Genomic DNA, 27,157 nt, shown 5'->3' on the forward strand with positions numbered 1-27,157 from the left:
GATATTACGGCGTATATACACCGGAATAATTGACCCTTGCCAATTTTATCGTGTAACTAAGCGTATCACTGACTCGACGAGGGGTATTGCGTTGCGTTGATCGATAACGGCCATCTGGTTTTACACTCTGCACGGTTCTCGTTTGCTTAATGTGCAGACTTCCAATTCTGTCCCCAGGGCCATCGCGGCGGTAAAAATTAAAGTACGAAGTTATCAGAAAAAAGTCTGATTATGCAGGTGATATCGAACGAGCTGCAGTCTTTCCTCTGCGCAACAATAACTCATCTACGCCTGCATCGCGCGTACATTTCTTGCAGTGGGATAGAGATATGCAGGTATATATGGTTAACTTGTAGATACAGTCGGGGAAGACCGCATTGTGAGAACTTGGTTGAAAGATAGGCATTACACGAAGCCTTAGAACGCCGTCTACTTTGTAGAAATGACAAATCGCGTGTATTATATTAGTCGGTAATTACTGCAGTTATTTATGCAGATATGAAACTGAAAATACTCCCTCGAGAATTCATACGTTTCGCAAACTCTTGCCATTTTTCTGCAGTTGATAACAGTATAATAACCGCAGTTAGTTGCTATACTGTTGCAGATTATTTGGACAGTTGTTTTGTGTGGGGTGATATATTGGAATCTGTGAAGAAGAATTCGCGGCACTCATGGATTTGTTCACAAAAACACATGAACAGAAAGTGAAGAGGGTAAGGAAATTGGATACGAAATTATTCTTGGGCTTCTCTTCCTGCACAGTGAATAAAGTTTGCCATATCCACTTACTCAATCACTGTCGCAAACTTTTCATATTGTCACAAGCTTACGGACTTATTTCAGAATTTCGTAAAGATTATTATAAATTGTTTTTGGAGTTGAGTAGAGCTGAGCTCGTGTGAATAGATTCCAAAACGAGCAAAAAAATTTAAATATAAATTGAAAAAAAAAAAACGAAAATCGAACTTCAGTTTTGAAAATTATCAATGAATCAGTTGGTTCGTTTCTTGGCTGTCGCATGGCGCGTAGAAACCATCCTGTATCGTGTCAATAATTGAAGCAGCACGCGATTGCTGAAAGAAAACAAACCACGCCTCTTCATCGTCATGTAGCAGGTACTAGCTCGGCCTTATAAGCCTTATAAGCAGGGTAAAGCTTCCACCGCAGACCAAAACTAAAGACTCCATGCCCTGTGAGCACCATTGTCTCCGGTGGTTCCCACGCTGGTATACCTATATTCGCCAGGCAACGTCATTCGCCTACGTCGTGCTTATAGACGCATTATGCACACATCGGTGTATCCGCCTGCAAGTTGCAGAGTTCAGAGCGAGGTAAAGCAGGAATAACGAGCGCTGCTGCGGTGCCCCGTAATTGTCGAGACACGGCTGAGAGGCCCCGGGATTTCCATTCGAGGATCTAGCCACTGCGACACTCTGCCGACGTGAAAAATTATCGGCAAATATAACGACGAGTGGTCGTTAAACCGATTGCCCAGGGTGGCGAGAGCGGCGCAGGTCTTTGGGACACTGTCTCCAAAGTTGTAGGTTAAAAAAGTTAATCGTGGTTGCTGAGCCTCGAAATATAATATCACGAATTCGAAGTCGCCGTACCCGATCGGGACATTTGAGAGGGAACGACGACGGACGCGTCGTCGAAACAACTTGATAACGAATGAGAGGTGAAAGGAGTGACGCGTCGAAAGTTCCGTTGGATTCCACCTCGCGTTTTTCACAGCTCACTGCGATTCTCCCTGAGTGAATATTCTGCTTTTTCAAACTGAGTTGTGAGCCCGGCGACTGATAGAGAGATTCACGTCCCTCGGTTCTTCGGAAATATCGAGTGCGCCCGTCTGAAGTTGGATCGCAAAATACTTGCTTATGAGAACAAAGATGGCGCTCGGATACTGCGCGTTTAATCGCCCCTTGTGAGGAGAGGTTCAGCTTCGAATGGTGGAAGCGAGAGGATTTAACCGTGACCTTTGACACGACCGGAGATGGAAGGGTGTGTCGTCGACAGGAACGGTTCGCAGTCAATCTTGACGCGGAGAAATTGAGACTAGCAGCGTGTCGGTACCGACAGCGAGAGAGGTGAACGTATATGGGGGATTCGACTTTTCCATTTAGGGCTGGATCGGGTCTCGAACGCCGTTAAATCATCGAGTACAAGTCGAGGGCGAGTCACGGAAGAGAAGCTTGCTGTGAATATTATCGACATGACGTAACTCGTGATGAAATTTTCCCAATTAATTTCCATTCGGAGCCGTAGCTAAGGACGTCAGGCTCTAGGTTATTGCCGAGCTTTGTGTTGTGAGCATTTTGGCTCACGCCGAATAACTCTGCAGCTCTTTTGAAAATTTAAATCACCTGCCAAGAGGCGGAAAACACGTTAAGAAGCTTTCCCAGAATGGTGGATATTTATTCATGGATTAAGGCAGTGTCTAATCTTCGTTCGAGATGGCAAAGATTTTTTTTTTATTCGTCTCAGCTGCTGCTTTCAGTCTTATTATACTTGAGACATTTTTTTGAAGATTGATTGGATCGAAGATGCGGAGTGTCGGTGAAAGTATTTTTTCTTGGCTGAATTTAATAATCTTTAATAAATGATAAGTTAAAATTTGTTTCCTCAACGATCCATCCACGGATTTGAAAAGGAGCAACTGAGCCGAAAAATCCGTGATATTGTATAAAACGGATCTCATCGCGGTCTAGAGAATAGAGAAGGTACTTGACTGAAACATCACTTTAAGATCCCCGCGTGGAAATATCTTCAATTTCCATCTGACCCAGACTCGGAGGTTGAGTCTTACCTCGAAGCTACACAAATAGGCTAGGTATACACTTAGACATGCAGTTTCATCATGGAAATTGCATCTCCACTCTAGCAATGGATCTTCGTTTGCTTTCAGGAAATTTAAACCAACAACCGCTGGTTCTATAATACATACCGAGATGATGGATGCAATTTTGCATAAAAATAATATCCCGCTATCGCTGCAGAGCTCTGTTTCATTCGGAATGAGACAACGGATAGTGTTTGCGCGGAACGGGAAGTCGGAAATTTCCGGAACGGGTATCCTAACAAAGCCGGCAATCCAACACCTCCTAATAAAAAGTTTGTCCTAGCGAAACAAAGTTCATCTAAACGGGATCAACCGGGGTGATGGCATTCATTCATCTTTGTCTCGCGCTTGTCCAAAGAGGTCGGAAACCTGAGCTACTCCTACGACGCCGGATCGAGTTTGAAAGCAGGAAACTTTTCTCCCCGGACAGAATGAAACTTTGACGAATTCCCGGCTGGAGAGGGAGAAACTAATACCTCGAGGCGAGTTAAGTAAGGAATTCCTTGCTTCCGAGGATAAGAGGGTACCCATTTCGAATATCTTTGGTGCCTCGATCTTCGCACCCACGTCATAAGCAACCCTCTGATAGTCTAATGGAGTAATCGTTTGAAAGTTAGCACTCTGCTAATAATTTCTCCCGGCCAAAGTGATCGCAATCAGAAATTAGAATTTTAATATCACTTCCCTCTTCGGTTACAGATTTACGTTATAAAACATCTGCAATAAAAAAAAAAAAAAACGAAATGCGACGATTTTCGATATTTTCATGAAAAAATTCTCTCATTAAAGCTGTGGTTGAGTAATCACTCGAAGCAATTAGAAAATCAGTTATTAGGATATTTTCATAATCTTATCCATAAACCGCACGTCACAAAATATTAGTATAAAAGATATCGGGAGTTGAGGTTGTGGTTTCAAGATAACACGAAATGCAAGTGTATTAGATTCGCCCAATTTTGAATTCGTGATTACTTTTCAACTGGTTTGAATATTCGTAACAAAGTGAGCTGCGCCTGATTGAAGAAAAAAAAAATGGAGAAAGAAGCCAGCAATTCACTTTTCAATCCCACGAAAAGCAATATCAAAGTTGTAGAAGCATTGCGGTGTAAATCTGGGAACTCAATGTGTACCAATGCGCAACTGATCTCTCGACAGTCAAGTGGCTTTTTAATTCCGGGAACAGCTTTGCTGAAGCGGGAAGTTCCGCGGAGATCCGAGGTTCGATTCCGACTCGGACGAAAGCCTTTTTCTCAACCGGAATCATTTATTTGCTTTTAACGCTTCGCTTTAGCTTAGGGGCACTTTACTTTTCCGCGGTCGCGCCTTTTTCCCCCACGAGTTACCAACTCGAGGGACAATCCCGCGAGAACAAGCATCCCAGGAAATTGGCATGGAGTTTTTGAATACAAGGTGCGGTGAAAAGTATACCTATCCCGATGTAATAGCCGCGGTGTGACAAAGGTCTGAAATAATCCCTGCAGGCGCTTTACGGACGGATGGGCCTCACCGTCTGAATAAAAAGTTAGAAAAAGATAAGAAGGCATTGAACGAACCTCGGGACGTGTTGTTTGCGTCAATGAGGGTGAAGACGAATGAAACAGCCTCCCTACTATCGAATAGAAATGAATCCAAAGAACTTCGAGTAATAAAAGATAATCGTACGATATCAACAATGTGTGATACGGTTTTAAATTAGCATGTTAACAATGCTAAAACTCTCGTATTTTTCATGGGATTTTAAGATTTTTTTTGCTGGTTTTTTTTTGTATCAGAGATCTCTAGAGATAACGTGAACAAATTTCACATGCATAAATATTTTGGACGTTCCAATTCTAAACTCCTTTACCGAATGTTGATATTTTAGCTTGTGCAGTTGCTCAGAATCATTTCTACTTCACAGCATGATATGTTGTTTTAATTGCGTACACCATAATGGGCGTAAATAACGTCGCTGGATATTGTTTAAAAGGTTTTTTCCTCTCTTCGTAACTTTCGATTCTGACGCTGCATCCGAATAACCCTTAAATTCACCCCCTTTCCAACGTGACGCTTAAGCCTCTGGGAGATGAAGTACACATTTAGGATAATTTCAGCATCAATGATGAATCGAACAGCAAAGTTCACCAGCCACTTTACTGGTATAATATACCTACAATATATAACCACACAACACTAATTGTTAATACTCGCCGAAAGATGAGGCATGATTTAGGTCGCGACAGTATGTCAAGAAACGTATTTGTCACCATTAAATTGGTGCCAGACTCTTTGGCTACCCAAACCTTACGTATTCCGACACAAACTGGCCTGTCAGAGTTTGTTCACGGGCGGTTAATTAGGGCCGGCTTTTCACGCATCATTCATACCTTCCGAGGGCTGCGGATCGTTTCGGAACAGATTTATATCTACTTTCATACTCCGATCGTACTTTCGTCACGGGGCTTCTGATATTACGATTCGATTTAGGGACACTAATCATAGATACATAAAGCTTTTGGAGTATATGATATCAAACTTACGTGAATGATGTATTCTTAAAACAACCGCATTGTCCGGCAGAGCGGCTTGTGCGAGACGATTTGAAATTTCCATTAAAAAATTGCTTCTGCAGGTACTTCGCTCTTCTGGTTTCCCGTTGTTGGTCTTGGGGTTTCGCTAAGTCCCGGATGGAAGCCTCTAGACCGCGGTATTTCCGTTGACCTGTACCGAACCACCCTTACAGCCCTTAAAAACACAAAAGTTCCTTTCAGAATTTCCTTACGGTCCTTTTCTTCTCTTTGTTCAGTTGAAAATTGGAGTCGGACTGAAGTTAAATGTATTCAGAATTCTCAGAACCAATTTAGGTTTCAACGAGACTTCCGACGGATCTTTGGGGACCTGATGTTACAATTTTATTCTTTATTTTTACATAATTTATTTCCTTCGTTGATTGTTCAATTAATGACAAGCCCAGCAGATACACGGAGAGAAAAAACTTGGAATTTTTACAGCGATTTCTGGAAAATATTACCGTGCTTTCCAATAAACGTGATGAGAACTGCCAGCGTTAGAAAAATTATAAGAAGCTTTCAAAATTATTCTTCGACATACAGGATAAATATTGTTTGCATTGACCAGAGAAAAATAGTCATGCACGGAGAAAATTTTACCAAGCTATAGCATGATTATTTTTCTCTGCGCAGAGAAATTTTTACCGTGCTGTAGAACGGCGCATAGCGCTCGCACGGTAAAATTTTCTGTGACGGTGGGTGTCTCAAAATGTCTTCGTATATCCTGTACAGAAAAGGAGAAACAGTCGTCACGATTCTTGGTAGAAGTCTGCAGCGACAACGATAAGAAAAACGCGAACTATAAAATTGGGCAATTCGTTTTATATGGATGAAAAATAAAGATTGTAACATCGTTCGTTTGCGTCATGTATCCGTTATAGGCCCCTTACATAACAACATGCACGTTGTCAGCGCTGCCTAGCGGAGTTCCGAGGCGTTACATTCGTGCCATTTTTCCATGCATGTGCACGCCACACAATCTCATTTCACTAAGCATGTATGTTACGCAAGGGACCTATACACACGCTTCTTAAGGAGGGTGGTGACCGGAATCAAAATTTACAGAAATTGATAAAATTTGGTGATAACGTTTTTCATCATCAAGTACGAGAACACAAATTTTTTCAAATTTTTCTTCTGTCTAGTTATTGAGTAATTCAGCATTAAAGCAGAATTCTTATGCCCAGAATATAATATGAAAACGCTATGCTTATAGACGTGAACTTCAATATTCAATTACTCGAGAACTGGTTAGAAGAAAAATCTGAAAAAATTTGTATTGTCATATATAATACTAAAGAATATATTCACGAAATTTTATGAAATTCTCCACGTTTTGAAATTTTTGGAGCTTACTCCTTAAGAAACGATTTGAGTTATAGGGCCCGGTACGGAAATTTTATGGGGAGTAAAATCAAGTGTAACAGGGAAACTTGAGGCGTTATAGAAAGAGACAAACATATATATTGAACGTGCAAAAGAATGTAATAAATACATATAGTAGCATTTATTGCATCGATACAACGTACACAAACAGCAACCTAACCATCAACTTTTAATGTTTTGATTTTAAAGTTTCCTCGTACTTCTATGCATTGATACGTGTATTTTTATGTACTACGCTTTTATTGAAGTAATATAAATAATCTGAATAATTACAGTGTATATGTTTGTTCCTCTTATCATTTTGGAAGATGCGTTCCTTTACCCTCTTTTTCTATTCGATATATATCATAATTATCGTTCGTAAGGAGTAAACTCCAGTCGTGCGTCGGAGCTGACACACAAACTTTTTTTTTTTTTTTCAACCCAAGAAATGAAACGTTAATTTTTCAGCATAGTCAATAAAACTCAGTCACCTCGATCAGAGGAAAATATAATTAGTGACATATGTCGATAAAGACAAAAATATACCTAGCTTAGATAGGTAAAAAATATATAATTAACAAAAAGAGACATATCAATCAGTTGAAACACACAGATTATTTGATTGGCTGAAACAAGCAAAAGTTTTATTACCTGAAACAACCGATGGTATGGTTAGCACAATCACGTAAGTCCATACACTGACAAAAAATGGATCGAGTCCAACATGATATGCGCTTTAATGTTCGTGGCTTCGATTATTAACTGTATTGTTGAATGAAAAACATTCTAAATTTTATGAATCGACATCCCTTTGTGCTTTAAATTATTACAGTGAATATCTTTTTCGACTGAACATTCTATAGTTCCCATTGTCAGTGCATTTGTTAAAAAATTGGTTTTGTTGCCCTGAAACAGAAAATAATACGATCGGTTAAACGAGTGTTTCTGTATATTTCAAATATATTTCAGAAATACTTACGCCAAGATTCTTCACCGTCACTACACACTCCGCGATTTTTATCCCCGTGAATTGGCCGCCGGCTTGGAAACGCCGCGCTTTCTCTCAGAACCAAAAACTATCAAGCCGACGCGCAACAAGCGCGGTCAATTGAAGTTTGAAAACTCAGTTGTTGGTAAAAAAAAAAAATTGATCGAAGAGCTGCAGACTTGACACATCGAAAGTTCTTTACTTTTTCATATACCGTTTACGAAATCGCTAGGCAAAAAGCGCGATCGTTCGATTCGCATTATCAGGGTGGCGACAATTTTACTGAAGTATAATTCCTCGACTTTTCCCCCACTCTTTCCGTAAAAAAATTCCGAATTCCTCGACATTTTCCCACGAAACTTGAATATTATTGAGCAGCTTTTACGACCTCAAGGCTCCAGAGGTTGTGCACCTTGAATATAGTAATTTGGATCTAAAAAACACGTAGCATTGCTTCGTTTGAGACGAATAATTGGAAATTGAACGATTCCATTTCCGATGGTCGGTTTAACTGAATTTATGAAGCGTAGCTCAAGATTGATAACGATTTTTTTGAAAAAAAAGTCCGTTTCTCCATTTGATCGATCATATCTCCCTGATTTTTCCCGGTTTTAAAAGTCTCTCACCACGCTGCTCGATCACTAGATCACTGGATCACTCGATGCAACTGGCTCACTCGAATCGAAACTCAGATCACTCGGGTCACCGGATCATCCATTTTTGGGCCACTGGATCACTCGATCACTCGATTAGTCCCGGAGGCAGCGTTAAAAATTCCAGGTCATTTCCGCAAGCTTCATCTTTTTTAAGTTAAATGTGTAACACATAATATTAATTCGGACGTCTGTCAAATCACCCTCACGGCGGGGGGTTGCGGCAGGGTTACAATTACAGCAAAATAAATGTAAAGAAATAAACGTATTGCCGAATACGCGAAACTTATCTTACGCATTAATTGAAACATAAGTTTCGCGTATTCCGCCACACATTTTTTTCTTCATTTTTTGCTGTAAGGCTAACCCTCGTGTAACCCCCCGTCGTGGGGGCGCGTTGGAAGACGTTCGTGCTACTCTATTGTATGTAACACGGATAACTCGGACAAAAAAAATGAAGCTCGTGAAAATTGTGCAACGAAATCTGTCGTTACCTCCCGGACTAATCACTCGATCACTCGATCACTGGGATCACCTTGGACACCTTAACCACTGGATGGAGTCGATTACCGGATCCCACCGATCCCTCGACCACTGGATCGTTGGATCATTTGCAGGATGGAACCGATTGTGCTCAAATAAAATTCCCTGACTTTTCCCGTAAAAAAATTCAGAACTCCCTGACGTTTTCCCACGAAACTTTAATATTGTTGAGCAGCTTTTACGATCTTACAGCCCGGGAAGTTGTACAATGTACATCTTGAATATATTAATTTGGATCTAAAAAACGCAAATAATATTGCTTCGTCTCACACGAATAATTATAAATTGTACAATTCTATTTCCGGCAGTTAGCTTGCCTGAATTTACAAAGCACGGCTGAAGTTTGAAAACAATTTATAGAAAAGTGCGTTCTTTCCAATGGTTCGTCATGAATCTTTGACTTTTCCCGATAGACAAAATTCTCCGACTACTTCCGGTTTTCCCGGTTTGTCGCCACCCTGATTATTAATAATCGCGCAAAAGGCGCGGACGATTCCCGTGATTAATTCACACGCGCAAGAGGGCGCGACCGATTTACCTGTCAAAATACCTTAAACATCTAGAACTTGTCGCAAAATTCTGCAGAAACCCAATCCGCATCCGCGTCTTTTCGAATCCGACACGTCGCGATGCGGATTGTTCTTCCGAGATGCGGGTCAAGTCCGGGAGGGAGGTTGGAGGGCATGCATTATTGTGTGGCGTGACGGTCGGCGTTCCTCTTCGACGCGAAGTCTTCGAGCTCAGCATCTCGCCATCCAACGTACCACGGAACGCGATGGATGGTCCAGAGATGCGTTTTGCCCATTCGGACGATCACAGAAATCAGTAGAATGGAATAACGATCAGTGATGACTGAATAATTGAATTGAACAACAATGGAAAAATGGTTGCAGAGTGACAAGAAATGGAAAATTCTATCTCGTTAATATTCAAACGCTTACAAACGGTCGAGAGACTCGAATACGGAGTCTCTTGGAAAAAAAATCTCTGCGATCGTTCGACGCTGTGGATTAGAAAAGTTAGCAACATCGCGGTACATCGCGGTACATCGCGACCTTCCTACCCTTGCCTGTTTCCCAACGAAACCACCCAACGGAAAAGAGAGACGCACACACACACGCACAAACCCCGCGACGGATCCCAAAACGTTCGCCTACCTACCCGGTTACCTATATTCGATCTAAACGATTCTCCATTCTTTCCAACACACGTCATTCTTCGTCATTCGCGCCGTGGTCACTGACTTACATTTTCGTTGGTTACCTGTCGGGAGCAAAATGTTTTTGTATCGTAGTCTGCCTACTCGGAATACAGTATCGCGGTTGTTTCCCGCCAACCCTAATATCGTATGCATCATTTTAGCAAATGTTGGCAGACTATCGGTACATCAACCTTTTGTAAAAGTGATTAAAAACATCCTGCATGCCAATTAGCATTTTTCTAAGCGACCTAAGAAAAAAACGCATTTGATCTATACTTGTTGAATGTTAGAATATTGAAAATGACGTATAATATAAGATGCAATTTGATTACGTTACGTTATGCCAGACTTTGGAATTTTATCGATATAACAATAATGTGAATATTTGAATACGTTGAAACCTCAGGTGAACCCACCGCTTAAACGACATTGTCGGTAAATTCAAACGTAGATTATTACATCAGTTTCGAAACACAATTCGATCTCGCGAGTGCCGAGTAAGCGATGGTTACCTGTCGCGATGCTCATTCCACTTTTAGCAACGTGTAAAATTTCTAACTTCAAGTAAGCTACGGTTAATTAAACTGCGAAACGAAAATTATTCGACCAAAAGTCAAGCACGTTGCGATCGCGAATGAGCCTATCCATGCAGCTAAGAAATCCAAGATTTGTGTAACAATTGTTACCGCCACGCCACGTGACAGGGGAATACCAGGGAAATACCCGTAACCTAAATACGTGCAAACTCACCGACGTTGCCGAGTAATGGAGAAGTTGCTCGGATGTCTCTGCTTAAATCTGGAAAAGCAAAAAAGGAGGCCCGAATTAATTTATGTATAAAGCTGCATTTTCAGTTTTCGAATTAATTATCACCGTTGTTTACAGATTACGCAAGGGTTAAAATTATGCTTCAAATGTACCACCTTGAACTATCAAACGGTTATTAAAATGGGTATTTTTACCTCCTTTAGGTTGCTCCACACTTGAAATGTAGTAGCTCGCGTAGCATCTCACAATCACGTCGAATGGTGAAGCGTCGCACTTTTTACACTGCGATAAGAATATAACAGAATATTACTCATTGTACATACTTGGATCAGATTTCATGTCCCTGCAAACTGCGTGTGTCAAAATAATAATAATTTTTTTTTTCACAACATTTCAGTGTTTTCCGATGTGTTAATAAATGAACTCCATAAATGAATAATAGAAAGCTAATTAAATAGACACAGGTATCGAATATATATATGAGTAAGGCCTGTGAACAGCTACCACTATTTACGACCAAAAGCGACAATTTAATCAAGAATCATATCTATTACGTACCTTCCGGTTTTATCCACTGTAGGGGATGGTCCAGTTTTCACCTTATCTCCAGAGACCAATCGATCGAGCCGACTCTTTCGGATCGTTGCTAAATTTGGTCAATCACACTGAAATGTAGTCCGTCCCTGTAGTCAGATAAGAGATAACATTTTGTTAGTATTTCATGTTCCAAATAAATTCACGCTCTAGTGAAAATTAGCGATCATTTGTACAAAACATAATCAAAGACCGAACACCGATAAAGTTTAACCGAAAGACAAACCTCCGAAGTGACGAATATGTAACGACACAGCTACACATACGTGAATAATAACACACTTCCGTATTCGGTTAACGAACCGATAATATATTTTTATACAAAAAGAATGCCGCCTAAATGAACCACTCACTGATAAACACGTTGCAATTGTATTACGAACTCATTGTCAAACGAAGCTCGCCTTCCGCAAGGCCCGTTTTTTCAGAATATCAGAAAGAAAACCGCAACGGAATATTACCGGAGTATTTTCTTGTCACAAAACGCTTCTGACGCGTCAAAAGTTTGCCCGAGAGGAATTTCGATCGAATTTCGAATTTCGATATGCGGCAAGCTTCGGAAAGCTAAAATCTAAAAATCTGCAGCGTGATAATTAAACTCGATTACACTTTTTGCGTCGTAGCTGCTTGCCTAAAAGGACTGATTGTGAATTGAAATTGTCAACGATGCATCTACGCACTCACCGAAGGTCGGCCGCACAAACAAATAACAAACAAACGACACGCGACGCGGAGAGTCGAGAATCGAATTCGCAAAGACCTGAAGTTGCACGGTAGAACGAAAAAGGAGGCCCGGATTAATTTACAAAATCGGCTTTTCATTTCTCAAACTAATTGTTACCGTTGTCTAGTTTAATATTCACGCATTGCACGCTGTAACAAAAGTTCGGCTTCAAATGTACGACATCGAATTATCAATCAATAATTAAAGCGAGTATCGTTACCTGGAATCTGGGCTGCTCCACACTTTTACATGTAGTAGTTCTCGAAGCATCTCAGGTTTACAGTTGCACAAAACAATGAAAACTCGGGACACGAAATTCACCTTCGATTACGTAATACAACGTAACAGAAATCGTTGAGCTTATACACTTGGCCCGTTCTTGTACAGTCGCGTAGTACGAGAATAATTTTCCGTACCTACATGTGTTCGAAGCCAGCCTCAGTCGAACACTGATAGTAGAGCACCGATTCTCGGTCAACATTTCGAGCGTGTTTACATCGCTGCGTCCTTTGAGACTCGCGTCAATGTTATGATCGGCTTCAATGGATCGTAAACTTTCGTCGCGTACGCACAAATTTTTTTTCTATTCAAACGGTGAGGTGGTTGTGAATTGTATTAAATGATTTCTTTTCATCTTATTCGATAATTCGGTCACCGCCGACTCGGCACCCTCTCGAGCTCTTCGTTTGTTTCTCCCAGGCCGGCCAACCCGTCTTTAGTTTTAATCTGTGAAAGACCGTAAAATGATTGCATCAACAAAGACGACGATTATGCTTTGTCAATGAATGCCCCGTAAATAAAATTGAAACATAATAGTCGTTGTTGTCATCGATGCAATAAATAAAAACTGCATCAATAAAAACTGCATTACGTGTCTTTTACATCACGATTATAGTAACAGCAGGATAATTTTTCTCAAATTTTTTTCTCCGTGTACACTTCCGAGTGAAAGGAAAAAAATCACACTACGTAGGTATATATAAATGTAATACAGTACATTTGGCAGAGAAAGAAAACGTTGAAAGTGCAGGGAATGAAAAGTACAGTTCATAAGAAGTAAAAACGAAATTAGAATAAACAAGAATTACACTTTATATTATACAGACCTCGGAATACATGATATTAAGTAACGTAAAGACGTGGAAACTTCGTTCCGGCGTTGTATTTTTTGCCAATGTAAATACATTATGCTTTTGCTTGCTGATTAATACCGAAGAACTTGCGCCTTATATATCTTGCTGCCTGATGTTTGCGTCAAAGGTTCGTGGATACCTGCCTACCATCGGGGGAAGAGACTAAAGTCCACAAACGGTACCGGGAATAAGTTACGCGGACCTGATCCAGGTCCAGAAGGAAGACCCTGTTCATCTACGTCAGTTAAGGCCATTGGTTATGCTCAGGTAGTTGGCACGCCAAAGGGTTCCCTGGAAAGCTTATCAATGGAGCTACGGGAGGAGTTCACGTTTGTTCAAATTGACCGAAGAAAGTAGGAAAACAGCTGATCTGTAGGGAAGAACTTTGTCCCAAAGACGCTGAAGAGCCGTTATCGTTTCTTTTCCAGATACCCGTGTTTTATTTATATCTAAACTATTTCCTCTCTACTCCCGAAATATATTTCTTACATCAATAATCTCGGTTCTTTACCCTCCCGAGGTTTTCTTCCACAGTTACAGACTTTGTTAGTTGAAATTGAAAAGCGGCGATTCTCACGTTTGTATAAAGTTTAATTGAACTGGCGCGAATGCCAGTTGAAGAAAATTTGCTAACATGTTACAGGTTAATCTTCGATTTCAACTGTTTGTCAAAGTTTCCAAAATTTTGTAATATTACTCTGCAGCATAATGGGGATAACGTACAGAGACTGAAATGCTGACCTGTCAAGCTAGTTATTGGAATACCTTGTAATTATATAACAGAGCCAACAAAGCTTCGCAATCAATGACGGAACTACGCGAGACAGCTCTATTGAAAATTCAGTGGGTGTTAACCATGCTCGTAGACGGTGAGACCAATGTGGGCAAACAACTGACGTCGTTAATCCCCCGTTCCGTTTGCCGGTCTCACTAGATTTGAACAGCCCTTAAACCGTTGACATCTCGCCAAATTAATACACGTCAGTATATACGTCACAGTGCGGGGGAGTTTCCCCTTTGAATGTCAAGGCGACGAGCTTTCGGAGAGCATCCGAAAGCTTGTCGGTAAGTTAAACTTGTCGACAAAACGTTTGCCGGAGTGTTTTTCATCAGAAACAAATATTATGATTAATTCGCGCGTATTACCTGCGATGTTATCGGCTTTAATTCTCCTTCATAAATTCTTCTTGTTAACATATGCCGCGTCATTTTTATTATTCAAGTCTCCCCAAGCCTCGCATTCACCATCGCACTCTGTGGGCGTTAATTTTAAAATCGGTGCTTTGAAAAATCATCGTTTGGAAATCAAATGTTTCATTCTTTATTCTCAAACGTATCGCGTTTACACCGTGTTTGAAACTATATGAATTGCGAGGGTGAAGAAAACCAAAGACAGCGCGAAAGCTTTTAAGAAATATAATAACGTCGCACCGTTTGTATTCATTTTTTATATTGTTGTATTATATCTCTTTATTTCACAATACGGCGTAGAATGTATGAATAAATGGTTTCGAAAATTGGAAGACTTCAAGCTTGCTTACCGTGTTGAAAATTTGGAACAACTTATTTGAACGAACATGGATTGATTAGAAGAATAAACGCAACGTTAAAATCGATGCGATGCATACTTGACCTGATTTCGTGAATCATTCGTCACTGAATGTCAAACATATGATATTTTTCGATACTTTTGTTTCCTTTCTCCAGGTACAAATCAAGATACGTACTGCAAACTTTCGAAAATTATGAGTAAAACGTTCAACATCTCACCTTGAAAAACCATCTTCCAGAAATGGTGTATAAACGTCTGGTCTGTTTAGTTGCACTGACAATTAGTACGTGCTGTTCTATGTCCGCGGATGCTCGGAGTACATGTTAAAAATACAAGTTGCACCACTGGCTGCAGTTTGTTCGCCTGCCTATCGGGGAAACTGAAATAATGGCTTTTAACTGTTCGCACCTTTGTGGATTTGCTTTTCAAGGCGTTAAATGAAACCGCAGCGGTGTGGCGCCTTGGTGAGAAGGACAACCAGACAGACAGACAGTCCACGGGGAGTTTTAACAAGCGAAAGAGACAGCGCAAAGAACAAACCGTTTTTGTCGAGTGTATTCTACGCGGAACAGAAACACCCGCTGAACATCCTTGTTCAGACGAATGGCTGATTAAATGAACACTTCTCACCTCAGGCACGTGGAAAAAGCTGTCGACGCGGTTATCACATAATACGCTTAGTATCAAGTACCGTCTTTGCATTACAATACTAGCCACATTTTCATAGAATTCTCCAGTGGCGTTACACAAGAATTTTCATTCCATGTGACTTTACTACCACAATTCGTTTTTTTGACGATTTCTGGTAACAATTTACGTCACACTAATTCGATAGGCTCCTGAAGTTCATCCAATGTCCATTAAAGAGAATGGAAAGTTCAGAAATGTGTCCGAAAATTCGAGAAAAGTTTTACCCAGCTACTCTGCACGAAATTCTACCAATAAATTGGGATCGAGCTTTGATCTGATTTATGTGGAAATCCACTTCGATCGACTTTTGGAAGGAGATACGTTCGTGGCACTGGCGTGTCTCCAGAGAATTTCTCTGTAACGTACACCTGGTGTGGCGGTTTACGACACGGCATTTTCAAATATAATCAGTTGAAAGTCAGGATCTGTGAGAAACCGGGCTTTAGAAATGTCTGTCCCTTTTTGCGGTTCGTATTATACGCGTGCAGTTTGATGTGCCGGATTTTTCCGTACTATCAAACAGTCTGGGGGCGGTTACAACTCCTTTTACCTGCAACTACTCAGTCCCTGCAATCTTTCGAAGACACCGAATCAGATAATACAGTAGGAAAAACATTCCAATTTTAACCATTTCACGAATGTCAAAGAAGATTCAATTGAATATGTGTGGGTTTATTTCATTACCTCTAGACTTAAAGTAAAATATGATGGAAGATTGGCAAAAATTCGACGGTATTAAGCTTTTTTACACTTCCTTTTGCTTATCGTTAAGACGAGACGTCTTGAGAAAAAATCCGTGTCGAAGGAAATTGCGTAGCAAGTAATTTCGACTTTGAGCTCGCATCAAAAAGGGAGCATGATATATAATTCCAATGCTCGTGGATGTGTAAAAATTGTACGAATAATGGATTAGAAATTTTAGGCCGAAAGAACGCATCGGCAGGAAAATGATGTTTCCGACTATCTTTAATTATTAATAAATAAACATTGAAACTATGGTTTTTAATTTTCTCCCGCATCGAAGTGAACCTCCAATTTCACTTCATGACCCTAAATTTTATCATTTTTTTAAACTAATTTTTTTTTCACCAAACTGTATATAACTGTGCATAATTATGTACGTATAATATCGGCTTTCTGACCGCGTCAAATTTTACACAATAGTAAAATATTGCCATTCAAATAAATCACGTCATGTACAGTTTACTTGTTCAACCGTTTAAAATAGCAGTATAAAAATCATTGAAATGTGAACTTCCCAATGGAAAAAGCTACTTGTAAAACCTGCGGAAATGAAAAAAAGGGCGGAAAATGTGTGTCCGGAGAAGTGAGTAAAACGAAAAGTAACGCAAGAATATAATATCCGAAAAAGCAGACTACCGAGTGATCGCTGTTCTATGGATCAAAGAAATAGCGGAAACCCAACAAACCGCAACCCGAAGAAGAAGTTTGTGCGGAGCGAACTTGTTGCACGGTGGTGATCGGCGAGCGCGGCGATCGATTTTGTAAAAAAAACTCGATCCACCGTTCTTCGCCATTTCCGGAAGGCCCGAAGTCCCTTACTCTCGAGCCATCCACAGGGTGGGAAAAACGGTGGCCGCCGGCAACAAAGTCCTTGGCCTCGCTCGGTCAGGTCGACCTGCCGGCCGCCACCTGCCACCCCTGGCTTTCCTGCGGTACGCGTCAATATTCGGCCCGCTCCGCCCCCCGCCCCCGGAAAGAGGGCCGAAGCATGCGCGCGCCTCCGCAGCTAAAGCTCCAAAAGTTTTCGGAGCGCTTCGGGAAGCTTCGCGACTCAGAGGCGGCTTTGGAAGCTTCGGAGCCCCGACTTACACCCTCGGAAGTGGAATACTTATCAGACATTTGGTTAACGGATTTTCGTGAAAGTTAAACAAATGCCGACAGATGATCACAGTAATTTTAAGTTTGAATGCATTCACGTGATATCTTAGATTTTGGTCATTCAATATTTTTCAAGTCGTTCAACACGATCGAAATCTTGGACCCTTAGTCAAGAAACCCAGACTTGAAGAACAGTTTTAGGAGACGAATAGAGAAATAAATGTTGATGGCAAATAATAGCACCTACATATGAACGTAATATCCTACAGAAATGGTGCCTTAGATGTGATGACCGAACACCAGTCCATTTATCAGATTTTCGCAAGGGTTTTGCAATTTTCTTTGCCAGAAAATATATTAAAGCTTCTCACGTGCATTTCTACCCATGAGGCTGTTCTTCACTTAGAATAAAATTTATTAAGATTATTAAAGTTTAATGAGTGTAATGACCTAATAACCGAAACCTGTTGTATATTTTTGACTGGAATGATAATTTTAATTGTCTTACCTTGAAGTTTCGATTACAGGTTCTCATAGATTCAAGTGTAAACAGATGTCTTATTATTTCAGAGACACAATAAAGTATAAACTGCAACTTTTCGACAATCCGATGTATTGTGTATCTAGCAAAGGATTGAACTACACATCAGAAACTTCATATGTCAGGCTAAAGAAACACCCCTAAAAGTTTCAAATCTTTGATCCGGAGGTCTGAAATTCCCCTTGTCAAACCAAAAAAGAAAAAATTCTTAAACCTGATACCGAATATGCCGGAAGAAATGTTGGGTTAACAGAAATCAACGCAATTTTACTTGATAAAACAAATTACTGTTATTTCACAATATTTCGTCGATCGGGAATATCTCTTTTTTGCGTGATACATAAATCCTACGTTAATCCAGGATGCCACTCAAAATCCTGAATAGTCCAGATTCGGGTTCTCGGTATAAATTAAGGTCAGCGTTCTGAAATCCCTGAAAATCCATTGGGGATTACATGATCATCCAAAATTTTCAAACACGCCACACAGCGATCGGAATCTAATCGATTCCTGGAATCGATTGACCTTTTTGCATTTTAATGACATGTCTCTGACTCTTTGATTCGGGGATCTGGCTCCTTTCATTTTGTCTTATTTTTTATTCAAGGTAGTATAATAATAACGATGTAAAATTCCGGTTCGATTTATTATTTATCTTCCATTCACATCGGATCTACGTTGATGGATTACACCGAACAAATTGGCATGGAAGATCTAAGCGCGAAGGTGACACCGAATAGACTAGATCCAACACCAAGAGAATTAGGAACCTGATGTGTAGGGTAATTAATCTCCATTCAAATCAAACACGAAAACACCGCGTGGAATAGGTTTATTTTTTTACCAAGGAAATTCGCTTGCTAGATTATACAACGCTTATTTTTCTCGCCTTTCAATTCCCTTGGAATATTTGAAAATTAGGCTATAGCCTATATTTTTGTCGAGAATGGTATGAAAAAATGAATGAACATTTTTCTGTCTCAATTCATCTGTGTATCGTGACGTTAAATTTTTTGCACTCAACTAAAACAAGGGTTTTTCTTGTGTGGTTCTAAATAACCAAAGTAAAATTAACCAAACCTACGCAGACGATTCGGCTTCAGAAAAATAGACACTAACAGGAGAAAAAGATATTGAATTTAAATTGAGTAAAATCAAAGTGAATGGAACTGGGATAACCGATTTCCGGTAAGAATCGGTATCGTCGTTGGTACTAATATTTGTAAGAATGAAATAATTAATCGGGAAACAAGCATATATGCATATTGTATAAGCAGATAAGACTTTAGAAGAAAATGGGATACTCACAACACACCGCACTTCAGGTACAATTTGTAAGAAAAACGCGGATCATCCCAAACTTCTGGACCCACGGAATAAATGATTCGCTGGGTCAGTAAATTTGAGTGTTAACGTACAGTAACAGAAAGAATTTTACTTATCGAAGCAAAAAGTTTCACTGCAACATCAACCGTTTTGCAGCTAAGTTGAGTTTTAATGTAACAAACTCGTTAGTTAAATTTTCAACGTTTCAGCTGTTGCAACAAATTTTTTTCGCTGTGACTATATTAAATGTCACTCATTTTCACCATTGTCAATGCATCACTGGTAAAAAAATACCGCAGTCAGCGCAATTCCGGATACAAATATCTGACAAATAGTTTTATCTTATGCAACAACAATGCCAAGAAATGTATTGCTTTAATTGAATTACCAATCGTTGCAAAAACACTTTTCCTGGAGTTATTTTATAATAAAACCACAAATTTTTCGGATTGCAAGTATAATTGGGCTGACTTCGAGCATTTTCGTATCAGAGCTGCGCAGGCTTTGATAACAGTAAAAATAAGCAGCTATTTACTCGGTCGGTAAAGACTGACTGCAGCATCCTCTTAACATAAAAATTTCCTGGTCCAGCCAACTATTTTTTGCCCAGCGTGCCAAACACGTTGTGTAACATAACGAGAAGAAACAAAAGAATGAAAAAGCATCCGAGTCGAAGGAAGAATGAAGAGGCTTGAAATCGCTGGAGCTTGAGCCGCGCGGCACGCGCCCAACTTCTAAAGCACTCCCCTGAGCTTGCAGCGACGCCGACGCCGGCAGCGTCGCCGGCGTCGTTGGCGTCAGTTGCGCGCTTCAGACACGCAGAACACGCGACTTGGCCAAGCCAGGTGAGCCAAAGAGACATATCGATAGACCTCGAGCGTAAAACGAGGATTGAAAGTGCTCGCAAGCACGGGTGAAGAAGGAGAACAAAAAAAAAAAAAAAAAAACTTCAAACGCTGCGAGAGTTTGCTTTTCGGTTCGCGGTTGTTGTTGTTGTTGTTGTTCTTGTTGTTGTTAGCTTTTCTTTTTTTTTCTTGTTCCTTTTGTCCGCTCTCCAACTTTCCTCATCCTCAACAGAGTGACGTGTAAAGTTCTCTCACGTGTTCAGACGGTGGTGGCTCTGTTAGTAGCGGAACGGAGCTTCTACGTCGTCGTTGTGCCAAATTACAAAGGCTGCGAGCTATGGAATGACGTGATTGTGCGGTTGGCTGCATACCGAAAGCTCCTCACTCACGGCCACGGAAGAAAACAGCGCTGGCACAAAGAGACGCCTCCATGCTTCGTGACGGATGGCTGTTACGAGGTAAGCTCTAGTTCAAGGTCATCGCTCGTTCGCCGGGCCGCTGGTCGTTGCCTCGTCGAAACTTGAATCATTTTTAATCCCCATCCTGCGTATTAGTGAGAGAAGTGAGCCGTTGCCAATTATTATCGCCAAACAGCACGTACCGACTCCGGAATCGGTTTAGGCGTGCAGGTGCCGAGAAAATTCCCTCGATTTTACTGTTTGCTTTTAGGAATTCCATGCCGGGCGTATTTCCAACGGTAAACAAAAAGCGTTGCGCAATTATATGTAATGCGATTTTCGGTGTAGCCAGAGACCTTGACTTTATAAACGTCGGTGGGTTCCATCACCGAAACAGCGTGGTATCCAATCTAGAGCTTGCGACTTGAGTACCGTTTAATAATTACGAAAGCTTACTTCTTTCCATTGGTCACTTTCAAAGGTCACAGATACGATTCGAGGCTGTTTATGTCATCTTTTTTATATATGTTATCAACAAAGGACAGAGATGTATTCAAACTATATACCAATTTTAAAATGTATCGACTATTCAGAAAACCGACCGAGCAATGTCAATTTTCGAAAATTGTAATTGATTCAACACCACTTTCGAGTGTTTCGATTGATGTTTGAAATTTTTCAAGTACCTTACTGTGAAATTGAATGATGCTTCTCGAATCAAAAAAAAAAAACTTGTTTCATGTTCACGAACGTTCTTCAAAAGTTCCAACAACTTTTCACCTTTGCACGGTCAATTTTTCATTTCACGTTAAAAACTTGAATCAAGAATCGAACCTTTTTTTTTATTTTAAATCGAGTTCGAAATGATCATATTCGCAGGTTACGATTATTTCTTCGAAGATACAAAAATATAGTGAGATTATAAAGAAAAGTTTAAAATGTATCGATATTTCATTTCAAACTGCGACGAAACGACGATAAATCATTTTATTCAAAAGCCTTTCCTTTTTAAAAATTAATTGTAACAGCTGTTTTGTATTTTCTAAGTAGCCAATTCAATATCACCGATTGTTCCGTAAGCATTGGTGAACGTTTTCGTGAGAATTCTATAACTTATTTTTACCCACCATTGTTACCATCAGTCTTCACATTTTAACTTTCAAAGAACCCGACCTTTCCTCTTTTCAATCCGCATTGTCGACTAGCTGTTCATTAAATTTGAACTTCAAAAGAAACGTCATGTTCCGTAGAACCCGAGCGTATCGATTCCGCGTACGCTATCGATTTGAGGAATATAATTACAGCCTCGGTTACGCGACGTGACAATGTGAGGCGTGCGAGACTTTTGAACGGCATTTCCACGCATGAAAATTACGCACCGAATTCCGAGACGAATTTTACAGTCATGCTTTCGTAGTTTATTCCGATTCTATCGTTTTCATATAATCAAGGAAATTACTCGGAGCTTTGAACATCCACCTTCACCTCACCGTATATTATACGTATATTATACATTCATATTCTCGGCGGAAGAAATTCGTCGGGGAAAAAAACACTCTGAACCACCTCTTAAAACTTTTTCGCTGTAGTCCAGAAAATTGGGGTTCAAACTTACTTACACAGACAGCCTAGAAAATTCATCCTCGAGACTTTTTACCGCGGGATTCAAATCTTGTTCCGCCCATTTCTGAAGACACGGCCGCGCGGAATCTGTATTCATATATATACATATATGTATATACGTATATATATATATATATATATATATAAAAGAAAGGAAAATAACAAGAAAAGTTTTCGGAAGCCATTCGGAACCGAGACGAGGGCTTTGCTACGTCGCCATTATTATACCGAAGTTGTGGCTTCAAAGGGTATAATACACGGGAAATAGCGTGATTTCTTTTTCCCTCTATTCCATAATATCATGGCGAGAGTTAGAAACGGAAGTTGTCTGCAGCTATTGTTTCGCTTTCTCCCAACGATTTCGATTCTTACTTATTTTCCACTTTTTTCCCCTCGCCCGTGAAAATACGTTCAAAAACTTTTCTCATTTTCGTGTCTGGCGAGTCTCCAGCGACTTAAGGGTTCGATCACCTTTCACGCCTAAAATACCGTCCTACAGGCGAGATTCATTCGGGGTCAAGTCTTTCGGCTCCGTTCGACCGTGTCTCCGAGTCAAGTTCATTTCGGAGAGATTTATTGCGGTCAGAGACTTACGGGCCCTTCGTTGTACCTTCTGGAAAGATTCCACGGACACGCATACCGTTTCCATTGATTTAACGGTTCGTCGATCATTCTTCAGCGTGAACCAATTACCTAAGGAAAATGATTCAGGCGGTTCAAGAATGTGAAAATTTTCGAAAAAGCGTGACGGCTTGATTTCGTCTTCAATTTCTCCAGTCATTTGACCGCTTCGATTTTCGTTCGGTCCAAAAATTTTCACGCATAAATCTCCAAAACAAAGGTTTAAAAAAACCCCACGCTTCATTGCATTACCCAACGAAGTTTAAAGCCCTTATCTTAATATCGTCTTCAGACAACCTTTTCATAGGAGCATTACGTGTATAACGCGAGAAAACCGATTGTGAGCCGCTTACTTCTACCGCTGTAAGAAGAAAGAAATTTTCAAGCTGACTAACACCGACAGAAAGTACCTCGACTGAAATTTTTATTCTTCTTTATTCGTCTGCCTGAGGATTCTTACTGTTCGGAAAATTCCTGGCTGTTCAACGAATGTTGCGTGAGAATCCCGATCCTCTTATATTTCAATATTGAGACTACCACTTATCGGCTCGGTTTGTCTTTAGAAATTGGAAAATCAATTGTCTGAGCTGGGAATTTCACTGTTTCAAACTCTCAAACACATAATTCCAGAGCAGCGTGACAATCGTAAATGTGAACCGGATTCTCGATCAGGACACTCCTTCTTTCAAGAAATAAAATAATATCCCTCCCATAGTAATGTAAAGATACCTGAACAAAATGTTGGGTAAAATGCCAATAATTTGAAAAAAAATGCACAATCAGACAAGTTCAATACGATACAATTATTACTGTTTTTGGGTTCATTTGTCTGAAAATCAATCACATTAAACGTATAGTCACATAGTAGGCACCTGTAAATATTTTTTATTCGTGTTCACTATCATTGGTTTCCTAACTTTTGATTCAGACGGTAAGGACGATTAATCCTCAACCGACCATGACAATTAGAATATATCAGATAAGAAAACGTGATAGCTTACACTGACAAATTGACCACTCGTAACGTTTCTTATACGATGCAGCTTCATTGCCGTATCTGTGCGGTAAATTTATTCGTAAATCCCGCAGCCGGTATAATAATATAGATTGTTTTGATATTCAACCAATCAAAACGTGTGCGTATTTTTTTTTTTTTTTTTTGCATCGAACAAGTTGAACAGATTCTCTTTTTAAACCTAATGAAAGTAACTACGTTACACACTTTGTAAATCCAAAGAGTGAAAAATGTCTAGCAACGTGTAAAATCCGTGTAAAATGAAATGAAACGGGGAAAATTTGAAGCAATTAAAATAGGTTATCAAGTAATCGGAGGTGCGTATTTATCGCGGATGAGGAAAGATCAAAGACAGCTTATTAACGGCTGTGTGGATAGCTATAAATACGGTTTCAAATGTGTCCCTAATAGCGGGGCGTGTATATGCGAGGAGTTACATTACCATAATCACCTGCACACAAGGTAATTTACAAGCCTTTGCTCAGGCCTCGCCTCGCCTTAACTTCATACCACCTCCTCCTCCATTCAACCCGGTATTAAATATTCTTTGTTCAAGCTATCAGGCTTTCTGGTTAGGAGATCGTCGGCTGCTACTTGTTTGGCTCATAAGAGGCGCCCGAAGACGGCGTCTTTCAAGATTATGCTAGATAATTCCTCTTTAATGTTTACACCGCGCTTTCGACCGAGCTTCGTACACACAGCATCCCGGATCGGGGTATGCGTGTAAGCCCTCAGGAACCGCGTGTGTTGAGCACGGATTTTCGATAAACAGCTTTGTCTAGAAACGATGACCAATCGTACAAGCGACACTTAATTCTCTTACAAAACGTTCCTGTAATCGATGCTGATCCTTAATTTTCTCAATCATGAACACGGGACTCCGATAGTTCCGATCATCACGAAGCCTGATCGTCATGCAACCTTACCGAAATATTTCTACGAGGGTATTACGGTGAAATAACCTACAAAGTATCACAAGATACCCTGGCTAAGGAATTAGACCCTTATTTTTGTACACTGGCTTTTTATCGACCAGTAACACGAAAGCTTTTGGTATGGATCAAGGTGCGTGGCGCGTAAAGTCTGATCGAAAATCTATACAGAAGACGATCTGATAGTGAAATTGATACTTCGAAAGGTCTATTCGAGTAACGGTAAACGTCAATTTACACTCGAATGGTGACATAATTTGAAATTATCAAAGAGATCACATTGTTTTACCGTACTTAAGATTTAGGAATACCAACAAGAATGTATACAAGTATGGACGGTTTGAAAAAAGTTCGTACACGAAAAAAAGGAATTTTTTCAAACACAAACAATAGTTTTGCATCTGAAGTTAGGAACGAAATCGATGCAATATCGAGAGTGCCTTAAAGTCGTTAATGAAAGAGTTTCTTCAGTTTAATTTCACAGTTTAAAAATATATTTTTAACGAATCTTATTTCAATCGATCAAACTCTGTTGACTTTAATCGCGTTTTTCATACGGTATAAATATATAGAAATTTCACGTTTTCAGATCTTGAGTAGCAGATTATCCTGTCCCATTGATTCGTTTGAAAATTTGAATTCTCGTCAATTATTATTGACGGAATGTCACACCGAATCGCCAATATCTTTGACCCACTTTTTTGCTATAACCTGCTACTTCTCATGCTAAATTACTTAGTCGCGAGGGTCAAGCCGTGGTGTTGAAAGCACGTAGAAAGCTGCATATCTCCGTCACTTTAGAGTGGTGGTAGAGTCTGACATTATCCCTCAAGATTAATCCTCATTCCGTCATCCCTGAAAACCAAGTCAGGACACAGATAGAATCTCATTTTGAGGGATGATCTCAGACTCTTCACAGCACCGCTGAATAACCATTTTGCACGATAAACTCACGGAAGGCGGTACCGATTATAGCTATATGCAAATTTTTTTCGATAAAAAATGAACTCCGGTTCTGAGGAGAAAAAAAAATTCCGAATCACAAGAAATCATCTGACAGGTTGGCACGGAAATCTTATCTTAATTAATATCATTAAGATTGAATCTCAAGGCAGATCTTCAGGCTATTAGAGACTGAAACATACAATTATATTTAAAAAATACAGTTTCGAATCTCTTTGCGTTCTTGCGAAGGTTCGTCAGGTCTTACGTCACAGTCTTTCAAACGGCAATGGCTAATTACAGGTGTTGGAAATCAGCGAAGTTTGCGCAATCGCAAACGAAAAAGGTTTCGGTATGTCGCAGGGATTTTTCATTAATTGTTATTCGTTGTCTATATTGCACATCACTTGATTCACGGTGAAAGAGAGAGCGGATCAACTGCTCGAGCTCCGATATCGCGAGTCCAATTGCGAAGGTTGTTGAGTGGCCGAAGAAAAAATCAAACATACGCATGCGTATCTAAGCTTCTTTTTGTGACTAATAATGGCGAACTCAGTCTTAAAAAAAGCACTTCGTAAACACAGTGATTCTTTATACGCACTGCCTCGTCTCCCAAAATTTATTTTGTCAAAATTCAATATTTTCCTGATTTTCTGACGACTTGGAGCGGTTTCAGTGAATGTGAACACGTTTCTGCAACAAGATTGCTGCACGGATGACAAATGTGGAGAAATCTTGATCAATGGAAAAATTTCATAGTGTGTAATTGATTTGCAGTAATCCGTTGAGTTTTTAATTTATGGCAAATTATACGCTGTTTTATTTTTTGAAGCGATTAAGAATCCCTTTGAAAAGCCAGACAACGACGTTGATTTATTGTTGAAAAATGATCTCATTTCATTTGTTTGTATAACTATAACTGATTAGCTGATTATCGGTAAAGAAAATTTGAAGGACCCAAATCTTCGTTCTTATCAACAATTTGTTTTTCCTCTCGGTCTCAAAAATGCATACCAAAAAAAAATACGCTTTTATATTTTAAACAATTTTCACAACGATAAAGCTGATTCTATAAGAATTCGAATCTACAAGTCGCATACCGAAATCAAAATGGTTGTAATTATTTGCGTCGATACGTAAAACTGGACGACCTTTGTTCAAATTTCTTCGGTCAATTATTATTGACTGTTAAAATCACACCACCACATTTACATGCTGACATCTATAGCGCGACATGAATTCCTCCTTTGTGTCTTCAAGCAAACAAAGAACCATTTAACTCCGCTGTGTATTATATTCTGAAATTAAATAACGCGCAGATTAAACGGATTGTTTTAGTCGATTTTTACCGATTGCTTGTACGGATCGCGAAAATGTATGGAAGTTTTTTGTTTCTTTTCTTTGTTTTGTCTTTTCAACGATATATCGTACATCCATACGTCAGACAGATTCGTTTTATCCATCGAC

At 39.9% G+C, this 27,157-nt stretch overlaps 1 protein-coding gene across 1 annotated transcript in view; it reads left to right on the forward strand.

The window, feature by feature from the left end:
* Nucleotides 1-20,162: 20,162 nt before the first annotated feature.
* The window catches only part of LOC124306753 (brain tumor protein), a 158,111-nt gene continuing 151,116 nt past the window's right edge, over nt 20,163-27,157 (forward strand). The window contains exon 1 of the mRNA XM_046767718.1: nt 20,163-20,617. The gene's annotated coding sequence lies outside the window, so the exon portion shown is untranslated. The remainder of the gene's footprint in view (nt 20,618-27,157) is intronic.

The sequence above is a fragment of the Neodiprion virginianus genome, chromosome 6 (assembly GCF_021901495.1).
Source record: "Neodiprion virginianus isolate iyNeoVirg1 chromosome 6, iyNeoVirg1.1, whole genome shotgun sequence".
In the NCBI taxonomy this organism is placed as follows: Eukaryota; Metazoa; Arthropoda; class Insecta; order Hymenoptera; family Diprionidae; genus Neodiprion; species Neodiprion virginianus.